The sequence below is a fragment of the Strigops habroptila genome, chromosome 21 (assembly GCF_004027225.2).
Source record: "Strigops habroptila isolate Jane chromosome 21, bStrHab1.2.pri, whole genome shotgun sequence".
In the NCBI taxonomy this organism is placed as follows: domain Eukaryota; kingdom Metazoa; phylum Chordata; class Aves; order Psittaciformes; family Psittacidae; genus Strigops; species Strigops habroptila.
Genome location: NC_044297.2, coordinates 894,765 through 914,107, shown reverse-complemented (window position 1 = coordinate 914,107; position 19,343 = coordinate 894,765). Strand labels below are relative to the sequence as shown.

The 19,343-nt window shown below is 41.0% G+C and overlaps 1 protein-coding gene across 2 annotated transcripts in view; it reads right to left on the bottom strand.

Moving 5' to 3' along the window:
- Positions 1–19,343, bottom strand: part of LRRTM4 (leucine rich repeat transmembrane neuronal 4) — a 530,617-nt gene that overhangs the window by 501,191 nt on the left and 10,083 nt on the right. Inside the window, exon 2 of one of the 2 annotated variants that reach the window (XM_030510093.1) lies at positions 10,811–10,931. The gene's annotated coding sequence lies outside the window, so the exon portion shown is untranslated. Of the gene's footprint in view, positions 1–8,741; positions 8,827–10,810; positions 10,932–19,343 lie in introns of those variants that run through there. The other variant, XM_030510092.1, reaches the window with a different exon arrangement.

Genomic DNA, 19,343 nt, shown 5'->3' with positions numbered 1-19,343 from the left:
CACTTATGTTCTTGATGAGTTCTAGCACCAAAGGAAAGTGGTTGTATCTGACTTGATCTGAGACCGCTAACACACACATTTGACATGGAATGGCTTTGATCAAGCCAACACAATCATCTAACCTGCAGTGGTACCGCCTGTGACAGCCATGGACAACAGTGCACCAAGTCTAGGAGAAGCTGCAGTAATGACTGAGCTGTATCAAAACAGAGATACCAATATCAGATTGATCTATGAACCTCCAAAGGCAAAAATGGGTTGAAATTTAGCTTAACAAAAATCCTATCGATTGTGGCATGAATTTCAGGGCTAACTTGTATTTTATTGGCAGCATGGAGGCTTTTCCAATGATAGCCCATGGCATGAGGGTCCCTACGCGCAAGTTGATGTGGGGAAACAAATTTATACTGCAATAACAGAAGTCTGCTGAAGCTTTAACAGTCTGCCTTGGGGTTCCCAAAGAACCAGAACCTAAGCCCATCACCCTGGGGAGTGCGCCTCCTCGTTGCCTCAAGCAGTCAGCCAGCTCTGTAAGCCAGCAAGGACAGTGAAACAATGAAAATCCCACCTGAAGGCAGAAGTACACTCTTCAAACTATGGAGAGCAAGAAATGTTAAAAATAGGGTAAATAAGAGAAACTCGCCCTTTGGCATGTGGGCTTAGCTTGCTTCGTCTTGACGTTGTTCACCTTTGGTTCCCAAAGCATCAATGAACTTCCAAGCCAGTGTTATTCCACTATCCTTTTTCTTCAATATGATCTCTTTGAGAGACAAATCAATTTACAGTTTTCCTTGTGGCTTTTCCCCACAGCTTTGGGGGACAGTGAATGCACAAAGCCAACTTCCCCACGAGTGGGATGCACTGGGTGGACAGGGTGCTATGCCCACAGATGAGAGCTAATGCCCTGATGACTTGCAAACAGTAGAGAATCCTCCTGGAAAAATGCACTGGTGAGATCTCCCTGCGCATCACCACCTTGCTCTGTTGCTTATTTTTAGACAATAGCCATTTCCTACTGAGCTTTCTTTTAAACAGAGGTGTTACAGAATGTGGGAAAATGAGAATGTGCTGAGGAGCTAGAATGAATTTTAAACTGGTAGTAGCCTGGATGAAAACATCAAGGAGTTATTCCCTATTTCAGCAGCAGTGAAGGGGTTTTGGAAGCTGCCAGGGGAACTCCCAACCACAGGAAAAGACAACAGGAACACTAACACTGAAAGTTTCCGAAACTTTGCAGTAATTTCAAGGCCTGGAGTACATACAGTTATGGACAAGTATTTGTCCATAAATACTATTTCCACACCCTTTAAAGCAAAGGCCCCTTTTCCCCCTGACTTCAGTAAACACTAGATGTGATACAAAGTGATCTGGCTAAAAGGCATATAAATGCAGCTGTCATTTTGACAATCATTAATTCATCTGACCTGCCATTTGAGCAGTTGAATGTTGCTACACCCTTGCAAAGCCCTCACACTCCAGTGTTACTATCTACTACTGACACCACAGCAAAGCAACAATTACACCAATTGTAGCAGTTCCTATTAGTAGGAGACACGTTTAAAAAAAACACTTGCAAACTTATAGCAATGGTTGAACCTCAAAACCAGCATTTTTTTTCCAAACAACTCTATGTATTTAATTTCAAACTCCATCTATTTAAATTAACAATCTAACGCATGTGTATAAGCACACCTGAAGTTATCTGGATATCAAGCTTTCAGCTTTTCCTCAGCTTTTTAGTCTATTTTCCTCATCTACTCCCCTCTAAGAAAGCCTTGTCAATGTTTAGCTTGAGTCGCTCATTCCAAACAATGAAATATTTGATTGAACTCTGATCCTGTGAAATAAAGTAGGTAAATTCAGTAGCTGCTTCTTCGTCTATCTCCCCTATGAAGACACAATTCAGACTTGTATCGCTGCTGAAAAGGTTTGTAGGCCCAGGGAAAGAGGAAGAATAAGATAGTGCCCTCATGTTAAGTGCATCAGTATAAGGTGGTATTCGTGCAGGACAATTCCCAGGTATTTATGGGTTCTCACTAAAGCTTTGTACAAGCAAAGCAGTGGAATGTATCAATGAGAAGGGTGACAGGAGCAGGTCCCACTGCTGGGGGTCTGAAGGCGACAGGAGCTCCCAGACCAGGCACACAAGGTCTGGACACTGGAGAACAAGGAAATTAAGGCTGCATTTGAAAGAAATCTAATAATCACAATAGGTTCTGGTTTGTGATTGACATAGCTTCTTGTACGTGAACCAGGAAGCTACATCTGCACCTTCAATGCATTTTGTTCTTTCCCCTCAACATTTCAGAAAGCAGCTTAACCTTGAAAATGCAGCTTAGCTCACACACACACACAAAAAGTAGTTTATTCAGAAAGTGGTAATTAATTTTCTACAGAGGCTGAAATCACTCTGCCTAAAGCAAAATCCTTCTGACATTATTAAATGTCACAGTGCAGTTAAAGCACAATTATAAACTAATTCACAGAATAAATCTCATTAGTTTCCTGAGGCCTTATGAATAAACTGAAAGAAAAACGTTACCATATTTGACTTTCATCTTAGCTTCCCTGAACAGATATACAATCTAAAAGCATAACATTTTAATAATTACAGATGATTAAAACCAGATAGTTTGAGGGAACAGCTGGATAAAAGTGACTGCTGTGTACGTGCGTATGGAGCAATGGGAAAGTGCTCCACCTTTACTAACCAGCAGTATAAAATGACAGCTATAGGTGCACTTGAGTGCACCCCAAGTACACACTTTCTTCATCAGACGGGTGTCAGCTCTGCTCCAGAACTGTTCACTGCTGGAAAACAAACTTCATTTCACATTCACAGTTTGGAAAACAAATGCATTTGAAGCAAGTAGTGATTGCAAATAGAAGAATAGAAGTATTTTATAGGTTAAACTGTCAAATTCAGTATTTCAGTATTAGGAAATCTTGATGTTGGCTTTTTCTTCTTTTTTTTTTGGTGCTTTTTGTTAGCTTTAAACTTCTAGTAAAAAATTGTGAAGCTTTTCAGTTTTAGCTGTCTTCACATTTATCTGTCTTACATGATGGGGATGCAGCAAAGAGTGCAGGGACACGGTGGTCTGAGTTTACGGGGAGACAGTATACCTGTTACTCCTTGCTTGAGCTCTGTGCACAGCTTTCACCTCTACATTAAGGCATTGAGGTCAAAGTTTTCCATGGGGATGGGTGCTGGGCTGAATCCAGATTGTTATCTACTTAGTAGACAAATTAAATTTTGCTGGAAAATTAGGATGACTCAAAGTGGCCAATAGAGGTAAAAACTTGCCCTGCTGAGTTAATGACAAGGGACTTATTCTCCTAAAGTCTTTCAGACTGACTCATGGAAAGCACTTTTATGAGCTAAGTAACATGATGAAAACACATTTATTGGAAAATCCATGAATGGTAAAGACATACAATCTCCCTGGTGGATTCAATTTCAAAGGACTAATTTCCTCCTCCTCAGTAGCAGATACACACACGTTGCTGTCTCTTTGTTTAAATAGGGATGAACCTTCTGGGCCTGGGAAGTTGGCTTTGATTCAATTACTGCTAAAGGCTAAGCAGCTTATCCAGCTTAGCTGAAGCAGAGATCCAGCTGGCCCACAAAGCCCAGGTGACAATCGAAGTTTAGAGCTGAAAGTATGGATCCAAACTTAGTTTAATCCACTGAAAAGAGAAAGGCCAATGGGGAATGGTGATGAAGACTATCCTGTGGGCTCAAACACTAAAATGGGGTTCAGAAGGTGGGATTTGGGTTCCTGGTTGTGTTACAGACTGCACAGAGAAATGACTCAAAATCTGTTCTGCAATTCCACTGCTGCAAAACAACACAGTATTCAACTGAGAGCTATCCCTCAATATTTTCTTATAAAAGAAAATATTTTCTGTTCAGCCTGGAGAAGAGAAGCTGCAAGGAGACCTCATTGCAGCCTTCCAATATCTGAAGGGGACCTGCAAGGATGCTGGAGAGGGACTCTTCCTCAGGGACTGGAGCGATAAGACAAGGGGTGATGGGTTTAAACTGAAACAGGGGAAGTTCAGGTTAGATATAAGGCAGAAGTTCTTCCCTGTGAGGGTGGTGTGACACCAGCACAGGTTGCCCAGACAAGTGGTAAATGCACCACCTCTGGCAGTGTTCAAGGCCAGGTTGAACAGAGCCTTGGGCAACATGGTCTAGTGTGAGTTGTCCCTGGCCATGGGAGTGGGGTTGGAACTAGATGATCTCAAGGTCCTTTCCACCCCAAACTATTCTATGATTCTATGAGATATATTCCTAAAGAACTTCCACTGATATCTATCTATACACGACTTGAGTATTACAAATATGGGACCTGCCTATGAAAGTAGATAAACAAAAATGAATCTCTTCTAATTTCCCTCTGTGTAAAAGCATAAACACAGACCCGCCAGATCTTTACAAAACCCCCAAAACCACAGACCAAATATTGGACTTTAATGCAACAGTGGCAGTTTAGAGTAGCAGAGAACCTGCCAGATCCCATAACAGCAACTGCAGAGAACATTTCTAACTGTGGGGTGACCATAACCAACTGGCACCTGAAAACATAATGCAAAACAAATAAAAAGATGGTGGAAGAGTTCACTTAAAGAATATGCAGAAGACTTACACACTGCAGTAAAGAGAACATGTTTAATACCATACTATTAAATGGACTAGTAACATTTATTTTTGCACCATCTTTATAGTGTTATTTATATCAGAATGAAATTCAAAGGTTCCCTCTTCTGGGTTTTTCTTTGTGTGGGTTCCCCCCCCCCCCCCCCCGTATGGTCAATCTAAAAACATCATGTAGTTGGAAATATTTGCAACATTTGATTAAATCATATTGGATATAGGAGCGAGAAGGAGAATAATCCAGTCTTATTTACCTTGAGACTACAGTCTCCTGAGACATCCTACATGCCAGCTATTTTTACTCGGCATCCTAATACATGGATAATTTTTTGGAATAGAAAGCAGAGTTTAAAGATTTAAAACCTTGTTAGGTTTTTGTTTGTTTTTAAATAAATTCAACTCATCTCTTAAAGGAAATAATAAAAACAAGAATAGAACTTACTGAGGACTTGACTATTTTTCTTTCTGCAAAGGAAAGAGACAAACAGTTGCTCCAAGACAGAAAACCTGAAAAGAACCATAACGAAAAGACCATAGAACCATGGCAAGAAGATGAACCCATTCATCCAAAGAGACACCTTAGAGAATAGAAATCTTTGCAGCTTTAGAAGCACGCCGGTCAAGCTAGCACCATCCCATGGATCACTGTTTATCTGAGGAACTTAACAAAGTGTAGCAGGTAACTTTGTCATGTCACATTCACACTTACTCCTGGACTCATCTAAATTAGGAAACTGCACATGATAAACTCAGTCAACAGCATAAACTCGAGTCCCAGGCGAGTCAGATCTGGTGTAGGAGTGCATTAAGCAAGGCTGACTACATTAATGCCTAATATCAGATGAGATAGATTTAATCTTAGTGCTTGTCTGGGACAACCAATTTTAGTGATTTGAGAAATTGGTTATAATTCAGCCCATACAGCAACTGTGTTCTGCGCAAAGCTGCAGCTCCAGTTTAACTCAATGTTGCAATCATCTTTAAGTAGGTGGATAGATCTTAATAATCAAAATCTAATCATTTTAATGATACTGAAAAAAAATCAGGAACTATGCACTTGGTAACAGCGAAGAAAGCAAGTGCAATCTCAGAAAGTTGCTAAAACAAGGGCGAACTGCATTTGTTTGTAGTAATTTCCTATTGTGGTAATTATCTCTGCAGATTTCATAGGTCTCTAGGAAGGAGTCACTGAGAGCTCTAACACATTATTCAGCAAGTGTCACTGTGGGGGAATGGAACCAGGGTGTTTGCAAAAGGAATACTAATTTCCCTGCTGTCTCTGGGAAGATCTACAATCTTCATCAAGACTTTTCTAAACCGATAAATCCTGTGCAAGCAAGAGGACTGGAGAAGATGCACAGATCTTAGTAACTCATCATAATCCTTTGTAATCCCTTTAGAAATACAACCTGCTTACAAGGATGCACGACTCGTGCTCTGCAAAAATATTCCCAATCATTCTGGATTGAAGAAGCCAAGGGTTTGGGTTATTTGCTGAGAAAAAGGCAGTGATTTGCAGCCTTCAGGGACTCTGCTGCAGCAGGTGCAGCAGTTGTAGCGCACAGCAAGACAGCTGGGAGAGGGACTATTGCCTCCAACCCAAGAAAATTTACACCTTTACAACTCAAATCAGACACTGCTTGTATCATGCCACTCCACCAGCTGCAAGGGGAAGAAAGTCATTAGGCAAGGAGCTTGTGACACAGGGCTCACTGCCTAGGAAGCTGTGTAACCCTTCTGTGATAGCAGAGCTGGAATTTAATCTCTAGTTTCAATCACAGAATACCAGGTTGGAAGTGACCTAAAGGATCATCTGGTCCAACCATTAATTTCAATGCCTCTGTTGATCATAGAATCTCAGACAGGTTTGGGTTGGAAGGGACTTTAAAGCTCATCCAGTTCCAACCCCCTGCCACGGGCAGGGACACCTTCCACTAGAGCACGTTGCTCCAAGCCCCTGTGTCCAACCTGGCCTTGAACACTGCCAGGGATGGGGCAGCCACAGCTTCTCTGGGCACCCTGTGCCAGCGTCTCAGCACCCTCACAGGGAAGAGCTTCTTCCTAAGAGCTCATCTAAATCCACACTCTCTCTCGTAGAGAATTGAAAGACCTGTATCAGAATAGGTATATGTTGGTCTAATTTGTCATATTAGTATTTTCACTCCCATAAATGTATCTTTATGCGAGACAAAACAAAGACAAAGAAAGAATAAGAACCTTCTTTGAACCTAAAAACCTACAAAATCAGTGAGAATCGTGGAAAGAATCCAACCTCAGCTGATAAACCAGACTGAACAAAGGATTCTCAGTGTTACAGGAGAAAAGAAAACTTGCCTTGAGCTGCAAAGTTGCAAGAAAGAAATTTGGTTAAACTCCAGTCCAAGCTTTAGAAAAATTTGGTTTTGTTTTTTTTCCCCTATAGATTTCCAGTCAGATGGGAAAACAGTTAATTGACTGCGTGATACACAAAGAGAAGAGGGGTAGATAAGATAATCCTTAACCAACAAAGGAAGGCCGGTGGCAAGTGCAAGGGTAACTAATTTATCTTCGAAGTCAACACAGATTCAGGCTGTAGGAGAACTGCATAATTAACACTGCAAGGGGAGCTGCACCAAGCAACACTATTGATGAACCTGTCCTGCAGGTATAAATTCAGATTCAGAGCTGACAGGACAGTTGATGTAGATCAGCACAGCTCTGTGGCTGGAGGCCACTGGCATCAACTGAGCATCTCGCCCCAAAACTGCAGTAGAGCTCTGGGAAGAGGTTGGTGTCGCTGCACCTCAACAAGGATTTCTCTCTTGCAAAAGTTATTCCAGCCATCAACTGAACTCGAGACAGCTCTCTCATAAATAATTGTGTTAATAAGCAGATGTTAATTATATTCACTGGGCTTATTTTTTTCCCCCCAAGTTTGTTATCAGTCAAATGAACCAAGGTCAGAGATGTACCAAATGAATGATGCCTGGAGCAGACAACTCAGAAATCAGTGGTGCTGAGAGACTAATAATTAAGGTATGATCTTTTGCCTATCAGACACTTTAAACAGCAACAAGTCCAGTGTTGCTCACCTTTAAATGAAGGTATTCGTTTTCCAAACCATATTCAGGAAGCCTTACAAGACAAATCATTACTGTTAGCTATGTTCTGGGAAGTTTAGGGGAAGGTTGGATGTCTAAAGACATAACTATACACCTTAATAGCAGTACTCAGTTTAAAAAAGCCAAACCATAACAATACTACATCTATTGAGTACATTTTATCCCAAAGTTTGTACAAACTAAATGCCATACAGGGCGTTGTTCTTAGAGACAGGATGTTCTTAGGTTTCAAAATGCTTTACACTCTGAAAGATGCAGAAAGGCACAGGACTTTGTGAGAAAATACAAAAACAGACCTAGATTCCCAAAGATCAGATGCATAACTCTCCATGGGATCCTAACCAGTAAGACACTTTAATGCCTAATAGGAATTAGGAACCTAAATGTCTTTGATGTTCAGAGACTATTTAATCCAGGACTGATTCCTATGGAGTTAGGCATCTAACCCTAGCAGGTGCTCCTGAAAATCCCACTAACACACCTGAATATTTAGACGCATACACATCTCCACATGGTTACATCTGAGATTTTCCTTTATCAGAGTTCACATCATAGTTTCTGACCGTGTGTTGGGACATCTAATATACAGCTATTGAAATAGCTGTGGCAGTTCTGCAACATCAAAGTCATTTTATATATCAACTCACCACTGATGTTTTCTGCATTTCTCAGAGGGGATGTGCTCCTAAGCTTACTGGAAACAGCAAAAACACTGTCACTGGTTTCACTGGCGATAAGAACAAGTACGTTGCACAGAACTTTCATCCAATCCACAGACCAAATCAACTACCTTGTCTTGTATATATATTATCAGAAACAGGATAGCTTGAGACAGTTACCTGGTCAAGCACCTTGCACAGGAGCCACATGCACTGGTCATGAGCCGAACAGTACTTCTCTTGAGTAAACCTAGCATTTAATATAACTTAACTTCCTCATCAGAATATACACATGCAGGCTTGGAAACATGAAGTAATGCTTACCATATATCTCTTCGGTACAACGCTGGTGTGGTCTGAGGCTTGACATCTACGGCAGAGCCATAGGAGAAGTCCTCAAACACATATTCTGCAACATAAATAAAGGCATTTTTAGTATGCAGGGAAGCTGTAAGAAACCGAGCAGAAACTAAAATGCCTGTATCTGGTAAATATCCATGCTGGCCATTAGCAATGGCAAATAAAGCTATTCTTACAAAATAGTCCCTGTGGAACAGAGGCATAACCACACTGGAGTGCAGTTACAGCTCTGTGTGTGTAATAGAGTATTTTTGGTTTGCTGGAACAAGCGAATTTATGGCTGAGCCTTTGAGATTTTGCAAATGAGAAATGTACTTTTTATTTTCTGTATATCCATTCATAAAGAACATGACTGTATCTGTAACAACAGGAGAACAACATTCCCCAGTCAATCACCAATATGATTTGTTGCATTTCTTACTAGGAGCATGACTTAAAGCTAGAGGAATTGTGCATGTGTGTACATACCCACACATACAAAATGTGCCTGTGTACACACCTACACATACATAGAGTTTAAAAAACACATGGGTTAATATCTATTCCATATACAGCTCTACACAGACATCACCTCACTGCTTTCAGTCAGAACTGAACTGGGAATGATGCGCTGAGACCAGAACAGAGACAGGATTTTAGCCTGAAGTGATAGTTGTCCAGATACAAAGCAGAGGACACATCATCCACATTGCAGGTGACAGCTCTTCACAAGAGAGGAAACATTTTGCTACTATATTAAAAACAAATAAAACAAAAAGAAAGAAAAAAGCCACTTTCAAGCTTTGGCCAAAATATAGCACAGAGAAAATCTGGATGCTAATGATTTGCCAGGCACAAATGAGACTGAAACCACAACTTGAAGGCAAGAATGGCAAAAAGCTTTGGAAGCCAGTGCTGATACGGGGAGCAGTGCTGTCCCTTGGCACTAAAACTCTACCCACGCTCTGGCATCATGGCATTTTAGCAGAGAAACTGTCCACAGCCAAAGGGATTTTTAGCTCAGGTCTTGGAGCCAGCAGCTCTGTTCTCATCTTCTTCCATGCCCCCAGAGTGATCTTTAGCAGCACAGTTCTGGATGTTCATGCAATCTGCAGAGTGTGACGCTGCCACTGATGTGCACCCATTTGCTTTTTGGCTTTAGCTACGCCTGGCCTCCAAAGCAAGGCAAGTTCTGCTATTGGCAGGAGCAGAAGCAAGGCTTAAGGGTCTTATTTTTTTGGAAACTTTGAACTCCTCCAATTCATTCTCTGCTTTGCTCAATACCTGGGAGGATCAAGTCCAACAGCAAAACACTTAGGTAGACAAACCTCCTCAGATTTTATGGGTTGGGCTGAAAATTATTAGACAGCTTCTATGTTCCCTCTTGTGTATACATTTGCAGTGTCTGTCCCTAATAAAGTTAATTCACAAAGGTGAAAAGAAAACAGAATCAGGGCTCTAAGATTGCCACTTCCTAGAACTCAGCTTTGCTGGAGCCCTCAGTCATTGATACTGATTCATATCAAAAGCACAGCCCCATTTGCTGGCAATTTGTGATATAAATAAGTGTGCCATTATATAGCAGAAATTATAAACACAGGAAGCCTTGATTCAGCAATGACATCTAACCTCCCTACCTGATACAGACCTGTTGCCATAGGGAGGGTCCTTGAACTAGCTAAGAACTTTGTAGAAATACAAATATTTTTAACAAATCAAAACACAAGATATTTCTACAGTTTCTTCTTCCTACTACTTTTCCATGTGAAAAATTTAGACACATCCAACAGCCATTTGAGAATTTGCTGTGCAGCAGCTAGCCTCAGAAAATCATCAGCGCTGGATACAGCCTAAGCACACGCAGATCTGCACCTATTCCATTTTTCAAGGATGCTTTGATTAGAAATACCAGGCTGGCCTGCAGGCTTCCTCAGCAGTTTAAAATGCAGGTCTGCTCCCTCCTTGCTGCACACAAATGTTATTGTTACACTGTTTATAACCTAATAGCTGCACATGGATTCTCCCAGGCAAGCAACAACCCTGGCAGGTTTTACCTGTTGTTGGCAGAAATCAGTTCCTGCGTTCTTCACTAACTGATGCACACAATGCCTGCATGATTGCTCTTTGAGATCAGTCGTTGAGGTGCTGAGCGTTTCCTTGGCTCCCCTGAATTCACTGGGAAATAAGCAGATACAGAAAGTCAATGGTATCTGTATTTCTCTCCAACATCTTTAGCTAAGACAACATTCCAGGAGGAAAGGCACTGTCAGTACCAAGAGAGTGGGAACATGTTGGTTCAACAGGGTAAGGAAAGATGGCATTTCTATATTCTGTAAAATCTGGTTCTGTGGGAAATCAAGAAGCTGTTGGCTCCAGTACAGTCAATTCAGCATTTTACACACGAAAAAGAGAAAAAGCCAAACCAAAAAATGTTCAGAGCTTTCAAAACATGCTCTTTTGTTATCTCAAACAACCTTAGTGGGAGCCAAGGACCTGCAGTACACATCAGACAGATGTGCATTTCAGCCCAGAGCAGATTGCATGTTTTCAAGCTGCTGGTTTCCATCTGATTTAATATTCAGACTCGCTGGCATACACCAGCACTGAAAATGAAGGCCTTTCAGAGACTCAACTCTTCAAGTCATCATACAATTGTTCATGCACAACATAACAGAAAAAGCATATGGGGGCAGCACACCAGGGCTGAGTAATTTCCCTCTTTTTATACAGTTCTGAAATGCAACTGGAAAACATTCTGAAATATGGGGTTGGGAAAAGGAAGCCAAACACAGGTTTATATACCGTTTGTTACATGTGCTAGGAAGGAAGGATGTGTTCCAGGAAAGGGCTATTCTGAACTTTGTACAGCTGTGAGCAGAGCTCATCTGCTCTGAGCAAAGAAGATCCACACGCTCAAATTCCTCTGATTACAAAAGCATCGCATCAGCCCCGAGTTGGATTTCAAACTTAAAGGTTATCCCAAACACAGCCATATGTAAGTCAAAATTTACCATGAACATGTATGATGGTATCAGTTTTATTCAGGGTGACATTCTTCACTATACTATAGTAATTAGATTAAGTTTTGGGATACAGCTGTCTCCTGCAATTGGAAAGACTCCCTAAGCTGTCATTTACAGAAGGCACTCTTCCATATTTCCCATGTGGTCCTTCATGCTTGTAATTTGAATAAATAGTGCTCCCTAAACTTCCTTTCAGCCACAAAGTGATTTGAAAATTATCACTCTGATCATGCAAAGTCTCTCCTGATTCTCAAGAGCTGTCAAGAGTTTGAAACCAGCACAGAAAGAAAGGTCATTAGTGGGGGCAAGGAAACAAGAAGCTGAGGAACAGATTTTCATGCTGGGGAAGAGGACAAAAATCAAGCATTCTCTCTCCTGTTTTCCTCCTTGCTATAAAACACTGCTTTGATGCCTTCCAGAAGGTTTTGTCAAAATACTAAGGGTTTGATAGGATGCCAAGGGAGAGATCTAAAGGTACAAGGTGCACCTGTTTTTGGACCAAAAGTTAATCTCTTACAATAATAAAATACTGTCTCTGTATTCATAAGTAGAAAAAGAAGTCTCCTGGATGGAAGATGCTGTATAAACAAAGTGAAAAGGACACTGGAAGGAGGTGGAAACACTCAGATGTGTTGCATGTTTTACTAAGGCTTTACCTAAAGTTCAGACAAAGACTTTGTCATGTAAACCAAGCCTATATAGTTTCACAGGGTAGCACAGACAGTGATAGCACAGAAATCCAAAACCTTATTAAAGACCCCAGTACAAGCCCATATCTTATTCTCCCTGTACAGAAACCAAGCTGCCCACAGACTGATTTAGCAACACATTTGTATCTTTATCCTTTTGGAATAAATCAAAACTTTCTGCTGTCAGCAAACTGCCATTGAGTGTCGAGTTGAATGTTTCACTTTATGCTAGGCAGAGCCTCCCAAACAGCTCTACAAAGACCAAAGACAACAGTTGCTGTCTTGTGCTCTCTGTGGTGTACTACAACTAAAGACTTTCTTCCTGACAGCATGGAGCAACCACATCATTGGAATACTTTGTGCAGCCAAACACTGTGGATATAAAGAACTCAAAACTCAACCTTTGGAAACACATTACAGATAAAAAAATTGCCTTTGACATTCCCCATTTCTCTTACACTTCCAAAGACAAGCTGAATGTTGGGGCATGATGAATTTTCCCAGAGATGTCCAAGCTAATTTAATAGGAATAATCTGTTTATTACAATACATACAGCTCCAACCCATCAATTGTAGTGTGGCTGTGTGGCAAGGCTGCTCCTTTGGCTACCATACAGCTAAGCCACAGTGTGTGCTTCACAAACGCCTGTTAACATCATGCAGCATATCTCAGCAAGAAACTGTATTTCCAGTGGACCTTCAACTTCAAAGAATGAGTAGGAAGCGAGTCTGTGCATAACATTGTCCTGGGTTCAGCTGTAACAGTTATTTTTCTCCTTCTTAGTAGCTGGTGCAGTGCTGTGTTTTCAACTTCAGTCTGAAAACAGTGCTGATAACACACCTGTGTATTTAGCTGTTACTCAGTAATGCTTACTCCAATCAAGGACTTTCAAGTCTCATGCTCTGCCAGTGAGGAGGAGCACAAGAAACTGGGAGGATGCAGACACAGGACACCTGACCCAAACTAGCCAAAGGGGTATTCCATACCACAGCACGTCATGCCCAGTATAGAAACTGGGGGGAGTTACCTGGAAAGCCCAGATCGCTGCTCGGGTCGGGCTGGGTATCGGTCAGTGGGTGGTGAGCAATTGCAATGTCCATCGCTTGTGGGTTTTTTCTTTCCTTTTCCCTTTTTAGTTTTATATTCTCTCCTCTTGTTATTTCCCTTATCATTATTATTGGTGGTAGTAGTAGTGGTTTCCTATTATACCTTAGTTACTGGACTGTTCTTATCTCAACCCGTGCAGTTTACATTCTTTCTATTCTCCTCCCCATCACTCCAGGAGCAGGGGGAAAGAAGGGAGTGGAGTAAGCAAGCGGCTGCATGGTTCTGAGCTATCAGCTGGGCTTAAACCACAACAAACATATATGAAGCAGATTTTGAAGAAGAACAATAACACAGAAGGTCCTTGTTATAGCAGAGACAGAACCTGAAGAGATGACAAACTTGGGTAAGGGATGAAGACACAAAAGAGACAACAAAACCAACTGTTACAATCCATTCCATGGGTTGAAGACCTCTGGTTAGATTGCATCCCTGAGTGATTATAGGATAGTTTTCACATCCATGTTAACAGCAAAAGCCCTGTTGTGTCTCTGGGACTGGAATCTCACAGGTATGAGCTCCTAACCTCAGTTGAGGATCCAAATTTTGTGAGACTGGGGTGCCTTGGACTCTGGGCTTGGCATGGCTGTGAAATTCAGACCTGCAACCAGCCTCTTTCTAGTTCGGGAACTGTTAAAATACTAAAGCTTCGATCAGGCCCTAACTCTGCAAAAAAAGCCAACCTAGCTTTCTGAGTCCAAAACTTGTTTGGAGCTGTGTGTCTTTACACCTTTGGGCCTGTGTGATGCTACTTCTTTAAGTCTCTCAATATCAGCCATTGTTTCCTCTTCCATAAGACAGACAGTACCCCAAAAGTTTTAATTCTTGAAACTTTTGGAAAATAAAAGGATATAAACATAAAATCCTCTACAATTGACATAGCAGAGCTACAACAGCTTTTCATCTTCACAGGTAGCAGAAGAAATGCTTGAAACCTTCAAAGATACTTGTAATTTCTGCTTACTCAGTGGATCCATGAACACGTACATAGATATAACAAGGGTATTTCCGCATGTATATTATTTAGGAATAATGGGCAGGAAAATGTTTGAGACACCGAGAAATTAAGGATAGATACTTTTTTTCAGAATATAAGCATTTAAGAAACCTAGAGAGACAGAATTTCAATGCAATTTTCACAGCTGAGGCTTTTAAGTTACTTTAAAATCTTAGTCTAGTTGGCTTGTTGATATCACACAGAAACCCTGTAGGAGAGCTCTGGCTTTCCCCTCACAAATCAAGTGCCAATTTAGTGCCTAAATCATAAATCAACCCTTCTTTTAGCACACTGCATAATCAGACTTAGTGTTTTCATCTTTATTACACGCAGGCTCCAGAGGATGGAGAATGCAGAGACAACTGTCCTCTGGAGTTCATGCAGTCCATGAAACCTGAGGATCAAAAAGCTAGCAAACAGACAAAATAATATCAATGAATGCAGCTAAAAACTATAAAAAAGAGAGATCAAAAAAAGGAACTGATCAAACCTACCCAAACAAAATCAGTGCTATTTTAAGCCTAATTTTTTTGCCCTGAAAGAATGGGATGGACTAAAAAAAAGAAACTGTAGTATGATTATTGTACATAGACTGCAGTGATTGTCATCTATGCACAATGCAGTAGTATAGTACAGTATGTGTCATGAACTGGGAATGGGATCACACGTCCTCCTGAGAAAGAAGCACTGGGCTCTACCAGGTCCATGCTGTAAATGCCAACGTCCCTCCTCTGGAGCTAGCAAAGGTTGATGAAAATTCAAGGTGATATCTCAAGAATGATGGACTGCCCCTGAAGGGTGGCAGAATACGTGAAAGAAAGAGCTCTTGAGATCAGAAAGCATAAGATTATACCTGTTTCTGCAAGGCCAAGAGTACTGAGGGTGCCAGGAGAAATTCTGAAGCACAGAACTAGAGCACAGGACTGCATAGAAACATTTAAACAACTCCGCTAAACAGCACTGCTATGTACAGGCACACAGAGAACCATGTAGTTTAATTTCCTGTTAAATGATGCTGTTTTATAAACTAGATGTACAATTCATCCTGGTTTGTTAGTGGAATGGTTCACTAGGAGATAAGTAGCAAGAGTGCTTTTACACTTCATTGGTGAGCCTGATCTCACTCTGCACAATGCCAGGTGCTATCTGAAGTGCTCATCTGCAGCACTTCAATCAGATGATCCACAGCCAACCCAACAGCAAAGGACATGTAGACAGAGGAAGGAATAAAGCCACAAGTGTATTTAGGCTGGACCAAAACCAGAGGCACATAAGGGGCTCTTAACTGCCTCTAAAAGATTCAACATGATCAGTCCGATTTTGATTTTTCAATGAAAATTCCAAATAAATTCCCTACAAAAATAAAGAGCTTCAGCTCTTTATTTATAGAAATCGGAAATTGAAAATTAATGAAAGTTTCAGTGCTAGGTAAAGTTCCTGGCTGGAAGTATGGAGCCCACGCTGTCAAACACTTATCAGTGATTAATTTTCACACTTCAGGAGATTACAGAAGGTTTTTTTCAACACATTCTTCACCGCCTTAAACCTTGTGAAATTATTTATAACCATGAAAAGGGTATATACATCATTTCCATTCCGATCTGATATTACACTGCAATGGTTTTTCACTAATCTCTATAACTGTACAAAGCTCAGGACCCCTCAGCTTTTCTTTCCATCAATTATTTGAACAGTGATTTCCTTTTTTTTCCCACTGACCACTAAACAACATTAACTTACTGCTTTTATACAGTTTTCTTGGGCAGAAAGGCAGGTAGGAATTTCTTATCAAGCCTGACATTGCATCAGTAAGTGTGGTGTAGGTTTATGCCAGCATTGCCAAAAGAGAAGTAGCTATATTAGGTAACAAATACTCTCTATTTAAATATTCAAGGCCAGGTTGGACAGGGCTTGGAGCAGCCTGGTCTAGTGAAAGGTGTCCCTGCCCATGGAACTGAGTGAGCTTTAAGGTCTTTTCCAGTCCAAACCATCCTATGATTCTATGATATGTAAGAACATAATGACGGACCAACTCATTAAATACCAAGTAACAAGTAATAGAAAAGGAAATCTCGTGAGACCTTACTTGGAGTACTGTGTACAGTTCTGGTGTCCTCAACATAAAAAGGACATGGAGCTGTTAGAGCAAGTCCAGAGGAGGGCCACGAGGATGATAAGAGGGCTGGAGCACCTCTTGTATGAAGACAGGCTGAGAAAGTTGGGGCTGTTCAGCCTGGAGAAGAGAAGGCTGTGTGGAGACCTCAGAGCAGCCTTCCAGTATTTGAAAGGGGCCTATAAGGATGCTGGGGAGGGACTCTTCATTAGGGACTGTAATGGTAGGACAAGGGGTGATGGGTTCAAACTTAAACAGGGGAAGCTTAGATTAGCTATAAAGAATAAGTTATTTACAGTGAGGGTGGTGAGGCACCGGAATGGATTGCCCAAGGAAGTTGTGAATGCTCCATCCCTGGCGGTGTTCAAGGCCAGGTTGGACAGAGCCTTAGGTGATATAGTTTAGTGAGAGGTGCCCCTGCCTATGGCAGGGAGGTTGGAACTAGATGATCTTAAGGTCCTTTCCAACCCTAACTATTCTATGATTCTATAAACGTCCTCAAGCTGCACCAGGGGAGGCTTACGCTGGGTATTAGGAACAATTTTTTCCCCAAAGGGTGGTCAGGCATTGGAACAGGCTTCCCAGGGCAGTGGTGGAATCACTGTCCCTGGAAGTGTTCACACACCATGTAGACAAGGCCCTCAGTGAAACAGGTTAGTGGTGGCCTTGGCAGTGCTGGGGAATGGTTGGACTTGATGACCTTAAGGTCTTTTCCAACCTGGTTGATTCTATGATTCTATGTACATCTGCAAGCTTTAAAACACTTAATTCAGAGTATAAAAACTACAGTATTTTCAAAATACATGGTTAAAACTTCAACAGTAGAGATTTAGACTTAATTCTTTGTGGCTTATACAGCACCTTGCAACTGACTTTAATAAATCAGGCATCATGGAAGAATCTGGAGAACTGGCACAAAGGGGCCTCAGTCAAATTCCTACCATTTCCATCATCCCCAAACACTTCCCCCTCCCTTCCACAGATATCCTTTCCCCAGTTAACATAGCAGCCAGCACCTTCTTACAGCATTTTGCAGCTCTGTCAGCCCAATGCAGAGTAGATAGGCTTCTGCAGCATGTCAAGCGACAGAACAGTTACTTAATTATCCTGCCAGTTTTAGCAGATATTTGATAGAATCATCCATAATATAAATTACTTCTACAGGGAGCAGGAATATTCCATTTAAAACACCACAATGTACAAACATCAGCAGTTCCCAATTACTAAGTGCCAGTGCAGGAGGCCACTTAACTGCAATTAGCAGCAGCCAGATTAGGGTTTTGTTTCTGTTTATTTTTACAATATTAGAGCTTAATTTATGTCTAATATGTGAAATCTGTGTTTGAGTGACATGGAGAGAGTGAGGAAATCCCAAAGTAAATCATCCAGATTAGTCACAATGCTTGTAAGAAAATTATATGCTCTCAGTATGCCTCCCAATTGCAAGAGAAAGAAGTCTTCTGTTCTACATCAATGGCACATTAGTTTTATTAAAGGTAATTGTGTGTATTTGTTCTAAGTACTAACAAGTTGGTGAATGTGGGGGTGAAAAAAAAATCTTGAAAAGCTCTTTTTTTCCCCCGAAGTTTTTTAAGTGGTGATTTAGAGTATAATACTGCTTGATTAGATTTACAGCTAACTCCAAAATAAAACATATACCCACATAAAAAGGGGAAAGTATTTTATTTTTCTTTTTCTCTTTACTCTGGTTACTGAAATCTGAAGTTTATAAAAATTAAATTCAGCAGGTTTTTTAGTACATCTTATGTTCACATGCTATTAACATCTTAAAAAACATTTATGGGGGTGCAACCAACAAAACCACTTTCCACATAAAACTTGATGTCCAGACCTTTCTATCATCAACTCCAACACCCAGTGGGTAGTTTTTAGGGTGCATACTGTGAAATTGAGGAGCTAAATAAGGCTTTGTATCTCAAATGACTGGTTTCTCCCCAAACCAATGTCCAAATCTACACCCCCTAGTTTTTCCCTTTAAGTTTCTAATTTCTTTTGATGATCACTGCCCTTTATTGTTTTAACCTTTACATATCTATACATAGACTTTTGTTATACAGGGTTATACTACAGATAGTATTATACCTTCCAGAAATATATATATACATATATATACACACACCTATCTCACACTCCCTTTCATCCAGTTAAGGCTGAAAGGTGGCTTAAACCAAGGAAGGTTTCTAGAGCAGAAACACTGCACAGAGACACTAAGCTCAGCTCTCTTCAGGACCTTAGAGATCATCCAGCTCCAGCCCCCTGCTACAGGCAGGGACACCTTCCACTAGACCAAGTTGCTCCAAGCCCCATCCAACCTGGCCTCGAACACTGCCAGGGATGGGGCATCGTATCAAGCTGATTTGAAATCAAAGAAGAAAAATATTTATTAAATACCTGTTTTTTAACACAGTCTAGCAGACAAATGGTGTGCTCATTTTGTGCTCTATGTAAGTCAGCATGTGTGTGATACCCATTGTCAAAACCTCTTCTACACCAGCGTATGTAACCCTCAATAGACAACAGAGTTGTGGAGGAATCAGCTGGCATACCTGGGCTTTGTTTTTACTGCATGTGCATGGACCTTGCTCAGCAGAAGAAATTCTTCATTCTGAAGCAAGGCTAATACTGGAAAAAGCCCCAAA